This window comes from Ptychodera flava, chromosome 10 (genome assembly GCF_041260155.1).
Source record: "Ptychodera flava strain L36383 chromosome 10, AS_Pfla_20210202, whole genome shotgun sequence".
Taxonomy (NCBI): Eukaryota; Metazoa; Hemichordata; class Enteropneusta; family Ptychoderidae; genus Ptychodera; species Ptychodera flava.
The window spans coordinates 29,853,822-29,864,332 of record NC_091937.1 but is presented as its reverse complement, the minus strand read 5'-3'; the positions used below and the strand labels follow the sequence as shown (position 1 = coordinate 29,864,332).

Genomic DNA, 10,511 nt, shown 5'->3' with positions numbered 1-10,511 from the left:
ACAGAACAAAACATACTTGATTGGCCAAAATGTACGCTTAATGTTCCTTTTATACAAATATGTTAATTGTGTCCAGTTTTCCTGACAGGTGAGGGAAATCATATATATATATATATATATATATATATATATATATATATATATATATATATATATATATATATATATATTACAGATATATCAAGTTTTGTCAGGGAAAATATCGAATACTTTACATGTAGACTATACAATGAGAAGTAAAATAATAATTTTGGAAATTCCAATATCATATTTGTTTGTCCACATCTGATTTTTAAACACCCTATTTGAATTAAGTACACTTGTATCAATTGCCAAACATTTATAAAAGCACAGATTTTGTAGTTTAGTATATTAGTATTAGTATTGTAAAAAACTTATTCATAGTTTTCTCATAGACTTCAAAGTACAGTGAATCAACATTTTCGGTTAAACTCCAAAATCAAATTTCTTGTACACATATGCACTTGTAATCACCCTATTCTAATCAAGCACAGTTATGTCAATTATCCAACGTCTAAATATGCACAAATATTGCAAGTTTTATATTGCGAAAAAGGTATTCATAGTTTTCTCATAGACTCCCATATTTAGTGCATCAACATTTTTGGTCAAATTCCAAAATCAAATATTTTGTACATATGTGCACTTTGTAACAATCGTATGCGAACAAGTACATTTATGTCAATTATCAAATATCAGTCCGGGTCAGCTCCAAAATTGGAGACGCTATACCATAATATTTCCCCTCTCATTAGCCAATCAGCGGCCAGCGCGCCATCAGTAAAAATTGTATTTCCTGGCAACCTCCAAATGCGTCCTTCGTTACGTACGCCATACTGTGTAGAACTCCCGCGCCGTATTCTGTCATGATGTCGAACAGTTGTGTGGCCACTCTGTCAAAACACAATTTCAAAATCGCGTACCAGTTTTATTCTGGCTAAGACAACCAAACCCCATATATCGCTGTGATTCCTAGACTCTGGCTTGAAGTCCTGCGAAATATAAATCGTGTACCTACACAGATCGTTCAGAATACCCCATTTGTATCGGAGATGGCAGCGATACAAATTCTACCGTATGGGGAACAGTTGTGTGGCCACTCTGTCAACACATTTTCAAAATCGCGTACCATTTTTAGTCTGCGTTTGACAACTACAAAACAGGTATCGCTTTAAAGCTCTGACATTGCTCTTCTTTCTTGCAAAATGTCATACGCGTACCTACACAAATAACCTTTATAACAGTATTTCTAATAGAGATGACGAACATCCACAAAATGATTCTCGGTACTTGAGCGAAATCGATAAACTGGGGGTAGAAATGAATCGTCAATATTTCGAATATTTGTTCACTAATCGGACTCCTTGTTGGACATGACCTTCTGCAGAACACGTGGATTATGTTGACTGTCGAAATTCGTCGAAATTCACAAGACAGGGGCTTAATAAGCGGCCCAAAACTGCCGATCACACTTGGTGGGTAATTTGTGACCCAGCGTGACCTGTACTTTATTAATGATGTAATCTGGTCGATGATTGGCTGAATGCCGGAATACATTATCATAATGAGTCTCCAATTTTGGAGCTGACCCGGACTGAATATCTATAAACGCACAGATATTGCTAGTTTTATTTTGGAAAAAATTGTTCATAGTTTTCTCATAGACTACCATATACAGTGAATCAACATTATCGATGAAATCCAAACCTCAATTTCTTGTAGACACATGCACTTTTTACCTGCCACTTAAAGCAAAGTACATTTACATGAATTATTAAACACATGTAAAAGTAGAGATATAGCTTGTTTTAATGGAATAATGTTGATAGTTAATAATAATAATTATCTTTATTTACACCTTAGGCCACCGGCCCTTTGTGTCATAATGGTAACAAGCATATACATTTAGATCAAATGTACAGGAGTTACAGATAAAAAAATATTACAACTGCATAATGTTGATAGTTTGCCCAATATAGACTCCCATGTATTATGATTTGATATTTTTGGACAAAGCACTATTACGGCCACATTTTACCTTTCTTCGAGGGGGCTTCAAAATTATAGCATGTCAGAAGGGGGACTTAAACGCATTGTGAGTTTGTAAGGGGGTTAAAAAAGGCTGCGAACTTTTTAGAATCTCGCGCCCCTCACCTACAGAGGTGTTTGTGAATGCAGCCTTAAAGACTGTGGCGACATTCGTTCCTTTCTCCTTCAATAAAACCCGATTACCCCCCCCCCCCCAAGGCTCTTACCCTCCTCTTGAGCAAACCCCTGGAGTTTAAGATAACCGAAAGGCACTCCCTACTCCCACAGTTGTATTAATTTGAAGTTGTCCGCGGAGCAAAGAATTTTCCCGGTCGCTACGTAGGAAAAATTGCCCACCCGCCTGTTCCGTTGATGAGAGAAGATATTGCTCCTTCGCCCGTCGAGAAATCGTTTGCGAACACACTTTTTTCAGCTTCCGTCACGGATGGCTGCCCTTGCTCAGTTTCTTTTCTGTGCGTTCATTAAGCCTAATTTCTCCCGACCAAAAAAAAAACCCAAAGAAAACAGAAACGCTGGTCAGCAGCGGCGAAGCTTCCGGGGGCTACAATGTCCTTGAATTGAGAAGTTCATGCACACATCATTAGTGCAAGCCGGTTCCTGTGAGTATGTTAGATAACGAGATACTACATCTCACAGTGACATCAGGGAGTGTTCAGTTACTGTTGCCGGGGTGGTAGGCCTACAAATTTTTTCTAGTGCCTGTGTCAAAATGAGTTACCTCCCTACCTACCCACTTAAAATCAACATCCAGCGTTTTTAGTGCTTATATTTCAAACGGTGAAAATATGATTCCCCATTTTCGACGAGTGCATTTTCCTCCTGCGCTGGCAAAAGAGCTTGATTGATTGATTGATTGATTGATTGATTGATTGATTGATTGATTGATTGATTGATTGATTGATTGATTGATTGATTGATTGATTGATTGATTGATTGATTGATTGATTGACAGACAGAACTGGAAACCACGACATTGTTAGGCCCAGATCACTTCACAGCGCTATCATTCAGTTTGTTCGATTTAAGGTAGTATGCGCCTCGAAAGTGAAAGACTTAAACTATTGCTCAGTCTTTCCTTGAGGAATCTTTTAACCATTCTCTTTCAAAATCAAGAAAAAAATCGGGGGTCACCGTGCAAATTTTGGTACTAGAGAAGAAAATAACCCATGATTTACCGATATTTAAGATTCAAAATGGCCGCCTTCTCTGTGTTAACTCTATGGAGAAAAATGAAATTTCGAATTTCGAAAAACTAAGCCGGTAAAAAATTTTCTTACACCAAGAGCTTTAAAATGAACCCCAACAAGTGTATATCAGAAAAGAATTGTAAAAGTTTGAGAGTGCGTATATCAGAAAAGAATTGTAAAAGTTTGAGAGTCCGAATATCTGTCCCCGAGGTGCGTTCTACCTAAATGCATAGATGTGAACCCCCAACAAAGCTAGCCCTTAACAAAGTATTAATCGCACATTCCCGCGCTAAGGTAGGAGAGGGTATTTGTTAACGAACAAAGTTGGGTTCTCTTATACTTTTTCAAGTTGTCATAAAACGATTATGAACTTCGACATATCAATAACATACCTGTGTGAAAACATATACTGTCAATAAAAGTTCTAAGGGCTGATTGTATATTAGAGTTTCGTAACATGTTGCACTTTGTACTTATACATAAGTTAATTACACGTCTTGAATCATACATATATGACCATAAAAACTGTTCACACTGGCTCTCTGTCTGTCTTCATGTCTCTGTCTGCCTATCTGTCTGTTTCTCTCTCTCTCTCTCTCTCTCTCTCTCTCTCTCTCTCTCTTTTTCTCTCTCTCTCTCTCTCTCTCTCTCTCTCTCTCTCTCTCTCTCTCTCTCTCTCTCTCTCTCTCTCTCTCTCTCTCTCTCTCTCTCTCTCTCTCTCTGCTTATCGGTACCACATATTTTTTTAAATGTCGGATCTTGTCACATATGCAGTTGCTGCGTTAGGGGGCAGTTGTGAAGTTTCAACCATACACGAACGAAAAGTTACATATAATTTAAGATCTTGATCAACACTTTATTAAAGACGCGCGTGCGCACACCAGCCGCGAGAGCGCACATCACGTGCATCAGCTGCCATTTTGCCTGCTATAAGGTATTACAGTGACGTTTACTGCGACAGCCCTCTTGTAAAATATTTCAAAAGCATGGTAATGTTACAATTGTATCTCAATCTTGAACACAGGGTGCCCATCGTAAACTCTTATTTACAATCCCAGATAGAGCTTGTTTTGCCTTTGTACAAACAGAATTTTGTCTGCATCAAGTGGGCTTAATCAAAAGTAAAGTGGCCACGGGTGTAAGAACCTTTATGAGCGGGACCAGCTACAGTTACAACAAGCGAAAGAGCCGTAAATTAGGAAGCGATGAACAGGTGTGTATTTGTGTGGTTGTGTTTATTAGCAACGGCGGAACTCGGAGCATTTTAGGGGCGTTTTATTACCCTTAAAGAGAAAACGTGTACACACGATGATTCAGCTGCTACAACTAGGGAGAGGACGCGACAAGATGTAAAGTTGAGAAATAAACAGAAAAAGTAATGAAAATGGTCAAAAACTACCGTTGTAATATATTCAGTCAATATTGTTATTATGTTATTGTTGTTCAAAAACACTAAATAAAGGTCCGCTTCATGAGATTCTGACTTCCATTTTTCCAACCTTATTCTTGACATAGGCCTAAACCCATAAAAATTGTGACCCTTGAATGAGAATTGCATGACCACATTGTGACCCTTACCTTGTTGTGGATCAATCGATTGGATATTTATGCAATTAGACACACCCAGGTTTGACCAGTTCATGACATATATGCACGAGCGATAGCGAAGCATATATGAACTGAACTGGTCAAAACAGAGAAGTATACCATCGCTGGGTGTGATTTATTGCTATTATATCATAACAGTATATTGAAATTCTGGCACGGAACGTCAAAAAGGATTTTGGGTCAAGCTGAGAACTCGCGCGTGTGCAAGCCGTGGTATATCGTGAATATACCACGGTTCTTATCACGTCTTGACCAATCAGATCGCTGCATTTGCACCATCAATATACTGGTATGATATAATGCCAGTTTATAAATGTAGATGGATCCTAGACCCTCGAGAAAATTCGAGGGTCTATGATGGGATCAATTGCTCATGGGTATACCAGGTCTTGCCATAGAGGGCGTCGTTTAAGGAGGCAAATTTCGCATGGTAGCTTTTTTGTAAATGCTTCAGTATAATAATTTATCCTTTGGAGCGAATTGACCATAAGAAAATAGGGGTGAAACTTGTAATGGTATGCAGAACGAAGTAAGACAGGGCACATAGGACAAGGTTTTTCATTCTTTTTTCAGTTCAATGGGCTTCAGTGAAACGAGTACACAAAGGCGCCCATTGGTTCCATGTGAATTTTTTGCTTCCACAATGCAGAAGTTTGGCTGCCTGAGTGAACCTTGAGGATCAAAGGCCTTGCCAGGGTTCGGCGAACTGTGGCAGCGTGACTTGTCTCACGCCGTCCGCGCAATTGGTTCACCCCAGTAAATGATTGACAATCATTTGACGTAATGGTCGATAAACTCAATGGTCGCGGAATAATTGATTTTTCACGGCGCGTTATCAATCAGCGTAATAGCACCGTACCGTGACCCCCGTGGCAACTCCTGCGCGTTGGGCTTATTCTAAGGTTAGTTCACTGGACATTGCTTCACTCAGACGTCACAGAATATGTAAATATCTGTTTACAATTCATTCTTTTAATGTTCAGAACTTTAAGGCGCTAGTCCTTACGCTGGTTTCCTGGTACTCCGCATCGCTGAGAGGGCATCTTCTCCATTCGAGTGCGTGTGGAATAACAGTGGCTATTGGGAAAATTGTCTACATTTTGGAACTGGGCGCGAAAAAATGGCCATAATACATCATCCGCCATCGTGCACATGCCCATTAGGGCCCTCACGTACTGTCTTCACAGAGCAGAAGCCGCCAACACTGCCAAATCAGACACCGACGGGGCTACCCGAGTTCAGACCGCCGCAGGAAACTACAGTCATCCGACAGCATCACGTTGCACCCGTTCGGAAAAACTATTCACGGAAAAACGCCTGGGGAAACTTATCGTACGCTGATTTGATCACCAAAGCCATCGAGGGTGCCCCGGACAAACGCTTGACCCTATCGCAAATATACGAGTGGATGGTCAAAAATGTCCCCTATTTCAAGGATAAAGGCGACAGCAACAGTTCGTCCGGCTGGAAAGTAAGTAACGCATTCTAGGGTCTCGCTTTCAAGACGAACAGTAGGTGCATCTTTCAAAAATGCACAGGATTTGAGAAGTAGGCGCCAAGCTTTTATGACTCTGCGGATTAAGTTACGTGGCATTTCATAATTTATGATGGCGTGCCAAAAAGCAAGCGAAAACGATCCGCCATTGTGACCTCAGCCTGGTTGAGGTCAGGCAAACGTGAAGTTTCTGTCATGGGTTTTCTCTGCGGACCCTCTAGGTATACTGTTTCGGCTATAAATCAGAACCGTAAGTTTTTTAGCGCCAATGCAGATCTGAATACATGGAGGCCGCGCGCCTGCGTTTTTATGATTACCGCAGTACTTACCGAGCTCACCTGGAGAACTTTTTACTACAACCTCCGTAAGGTAGACTAGTCTTCCCGGACAAATACATAATTTCAGGTACAACTTCCTCTTGAATGAATTTGTCCCAACAGAGTGTAAATTCGGACAGAGTGTGGTTGCTGTTCTTGCTTCTCATATTACATTTTACGTTTTATTTGTCGCTTCATTCAAGCAAACACACATATTCATGTTTTAGCTATATTGCTATTTACTCTATATTTGTAAACAAACAAACAAATAAACAAAAACAACGACGAGAAAACATCGAAGGACTGAGCTCCTTATGGTCTGAGAGAGTATTATTGCCCACCGTCTCCCTTCTCGGAATAGCTAGCAAGGAGGACGTCGGAATACAGAAACAGAGTAGTGGTTCAAAGTCTTCATAGATAACGCCGTTTATTTCTTAAACATGGTTGTGTTACATACTGCCAGGAGTTATCCCTTCTTCCCTCTAGCTCCTACCTTGTGTGCTTAAAGGGATATAGTCGTCGGAACTGCGCCTGTGCGAGTTTCTTGTTTACGAACTATGTATTTCGTGCACAATATCAAGAGGCGCCTCATCATCATAGCTGCAACATTTAAATTATACGATGATAGATTATGACAGACATGTTTTAACTGTCATCAATAACCATTGTGCCTTGGATACATTGTTGCCATGGGCCGTATGGGTCCCATACGACCTTTGAGCGCAGTTCCGACGACTATATCCCTTTAAGTATGTGAAAACACTTCCTACATACAATCTGTACAGTGGTTATTTACATACAATCAACTCATCATATCCTCTGTGCATAGCGCGTGATTTAACCCCCTCACATTGCTACGTCAATATCATTATCATTTTATGGTTTTCTTTATCATTTTTTGACTTATTGGTCACTAGGCGAAAGGTAACGAGTCTAGGTATTACTTAAATAGCAAAGTTGACGTCAAAGTGAATGACCTCTGTAACATTCCCCTCTTCTGGATGAATGCGTCGGCATGAATATTCATATCGAAATATACCGTGAAATCATTTTGATTCGTCATCATTCTGTGTAACTGAAGTTGTAGCGCGATAATATAGTGTTTAAAGGTATACTGTCACCTGTTCCAATTTTGCCACAAACACGATTGGAACTAATTTAGGATAATTGGATGGTGAAGTAATGCCGATTTAATTTACAAATGTAATCTCATCTGCTTTTCTTTTTACATTACACACTTGTTTTTATGAGTAATTTGTATTATTGCAACATTCAACTATTTGGCACTTAACACTTTTGAGAAATTTAAAAAATATGAAAATCCAATTATCCCAAATTAGTTTCAATCGTGTTCACAGTTAACATGGAAAGAAAATCTAACCAATCACAGATTTTAAGAGGGTGGCCACTTTTTAAAAACAGCGCCCTCACATGGGCATTTTGAATAACAAGGAACGCCCCTTTGACTATATATGGGCATGTTTAGGTGACTGTATACCGTTAATCAGAAGTCGTGAATGATGAGTGAATATATACCTACAGGTAAACATATTAATTAAAAAATCATGTATATTCGCACTATAGCCTAACGTAGGCCAGTAGCGTTCGCTTTTGTCACAGGGGCGATTTAAAAGTATAACATTCCCCAACAAAACGATTACTCTCCTCATTTCAATACCCATATATTGCGGACGTCCGAGATGTGTCGATGACCCAAAATTCAAGTAAATTCCACCTTAGGTAGTACGTATGCATCCCGAAATTTAAAGACTATGACTTTTGCTCAACCTAAGGACACTTCCAACCACTCACTTTCAAGATCAAGTGTAACAATCGGAGATCACCGTGGAAATTGTTGTGCTAGAGGGACAACGTATATAGTACCCACATTGACATATGATTTCCAATCCAAATTGGCCGCTATCCCTGTCCTAACTCAATGGGAAAAATAAATTGACAAAAATTGAAAACGTCATGAAACATCATTTATACCTCACTGCATCAAAATGAGCCCACAAGAGTAGTATTAAATGTTGTAAAGACGTTCATCCGATATATCTGTCCTCGGCCCCGATGCGCGTTCTGTGTGATAATTGAAACTGTTCTCAGAATGAGGGATTTCGAAACGCCGACAGCCATTAACAACGCACCACCACTTCTTAACCGCTTCTCAATTATCTGCATAGTGTCGGCTTTATTTGTTTACATTTTTGTATGATTATTTTTTCAGAATTCCATACGGCACACCCTAACTCTACACGGACGGTTTGAACGTATACAGAACGAAGGCTCAGGCAGAAGTTCGTGGTGGGTACTCAACCCTAATGCCCCAAGGAACGGCAAATCGTTGCGACGTCGTACCGGGTTGTCAACGAAACATGGAACAGCGAAACGCCCTACAATCATACAGATCACTTAGGTTATTTTCAACGAATTTGATATTAAAGGGAGGGGGTCGTCCGTTTGCGGCTGCGCGACTTTCTTGTTGAGTAACTTTACCTCTGCCGAGGAATTGGCGATGGATGTCAAGCAAATATGAAGCAAATTTTGTATTTGCTGCAAGTTCATAGAGAGACAGTTTTCTAGCTTTTCAATCACTGCAAGACTTTGCCAAATAAATTTTGGTTGTCTCCCGTCGTTTATATGAAGCTGCTGTGGCTACCGGTTTCGGTGTAAAATGTTGGGAATGCACAAGGGATGTTGGGATACGTTTTGCAAATAACAGACCCGTTGTATGGGTCCCATTCGCACAGCCGCATACGCGACGATCCCTCGCCTTTAATTTTGAAAAGTTTTCAAACTTTGACTGGGTAAACTATGACCAAACGAGGGAAACGGTAATTTTTAAAGGACCAAAGGACTATATGACCAAATTAGTTGAAGAAGCATTTTTCTCCTTTGTACTTGAATTAACAACTTTTACACACGTGGCAATCGATATATATTATGTACACGTGCGATATACCAAACTTTTAGCCTCGCTCAAGCCAGCATCCCTGTTGGTTTAAATAAATGAGAGTGGGCAATAATTGCAATTTTTTATGATTTTGTTCATTTTGCGACTATTTTGTATGAACTTAGAAGCGAAGAAATTTTGCAATTCAACAGGATGCAATTACTGTAAGAGTAGAATATAAGACACTGCGGTAGATACACTAAATGTATAGGCATTGGACAATAATTACATATGTATACTATATGAGTACTTATAACATTTTATTTCAATTTATAAATTAACAATACTTGCACACATTCCTATGTACATATATATATGTTATGTTTTTATTATACATACATACATAGATATTATATATATATATATATATATATATATATATATATATATATATATATATATATATAATATATGCATACATACATTATATATATATATATATAGATATATATATATATATTATATATATATATATATATATATATATATATATATATATATATATAATAAGACATGACATGTATGTGTGGCGTGTGTGTATACATTTTTATACATATGTAAACACATAGACATATGTATGTTATGTGCATAACCAACACTGTTCCTTTACTTTTTTCATGCTATATATCCATTGCGATCAGATGAGGAGTGGGATGTACGTACGTGAGTCGTGCATTACAAGTATTGTAAATTTCGTTTGATGCTCGGTATAGCAATAGCGTACAAATTTTAGTTATGAACTGTCTTGATTTCATCTTCAAACGATTAACCCTTTGAGCGCCAAAGTCAATTTTTGTCGCCTTTATAAAATGCACTCCAGTCAATTTTTTTCAGATTTTTGCCAAACTTTTGGAAAAAAATTTTAATCAATGAAATTT

At 38.7% G+C, this 10,511-nt stretch overlaps 1 long non-coding RNA gene across 1 annotated transcript; it reads left to right on the top strand.

Moving 5' to 3' along the window:
• Window positions 1–5,812: 5,812 nt before the first annotated feature.
• On the top strand, window positions 5,813–9,939 carry LOC139142456 (uncharacterized). Its single transcript, XR_011554400.1, has 2 exons — window positions 5,813–6,336; window positions 8,908–9,939. It is a non-coding gene; the product is annotated as an uncharacterized lncRNA (long non-coding RNA).
• Window positions 9,940–10,511: the final 572 nt, after the last annotated feature.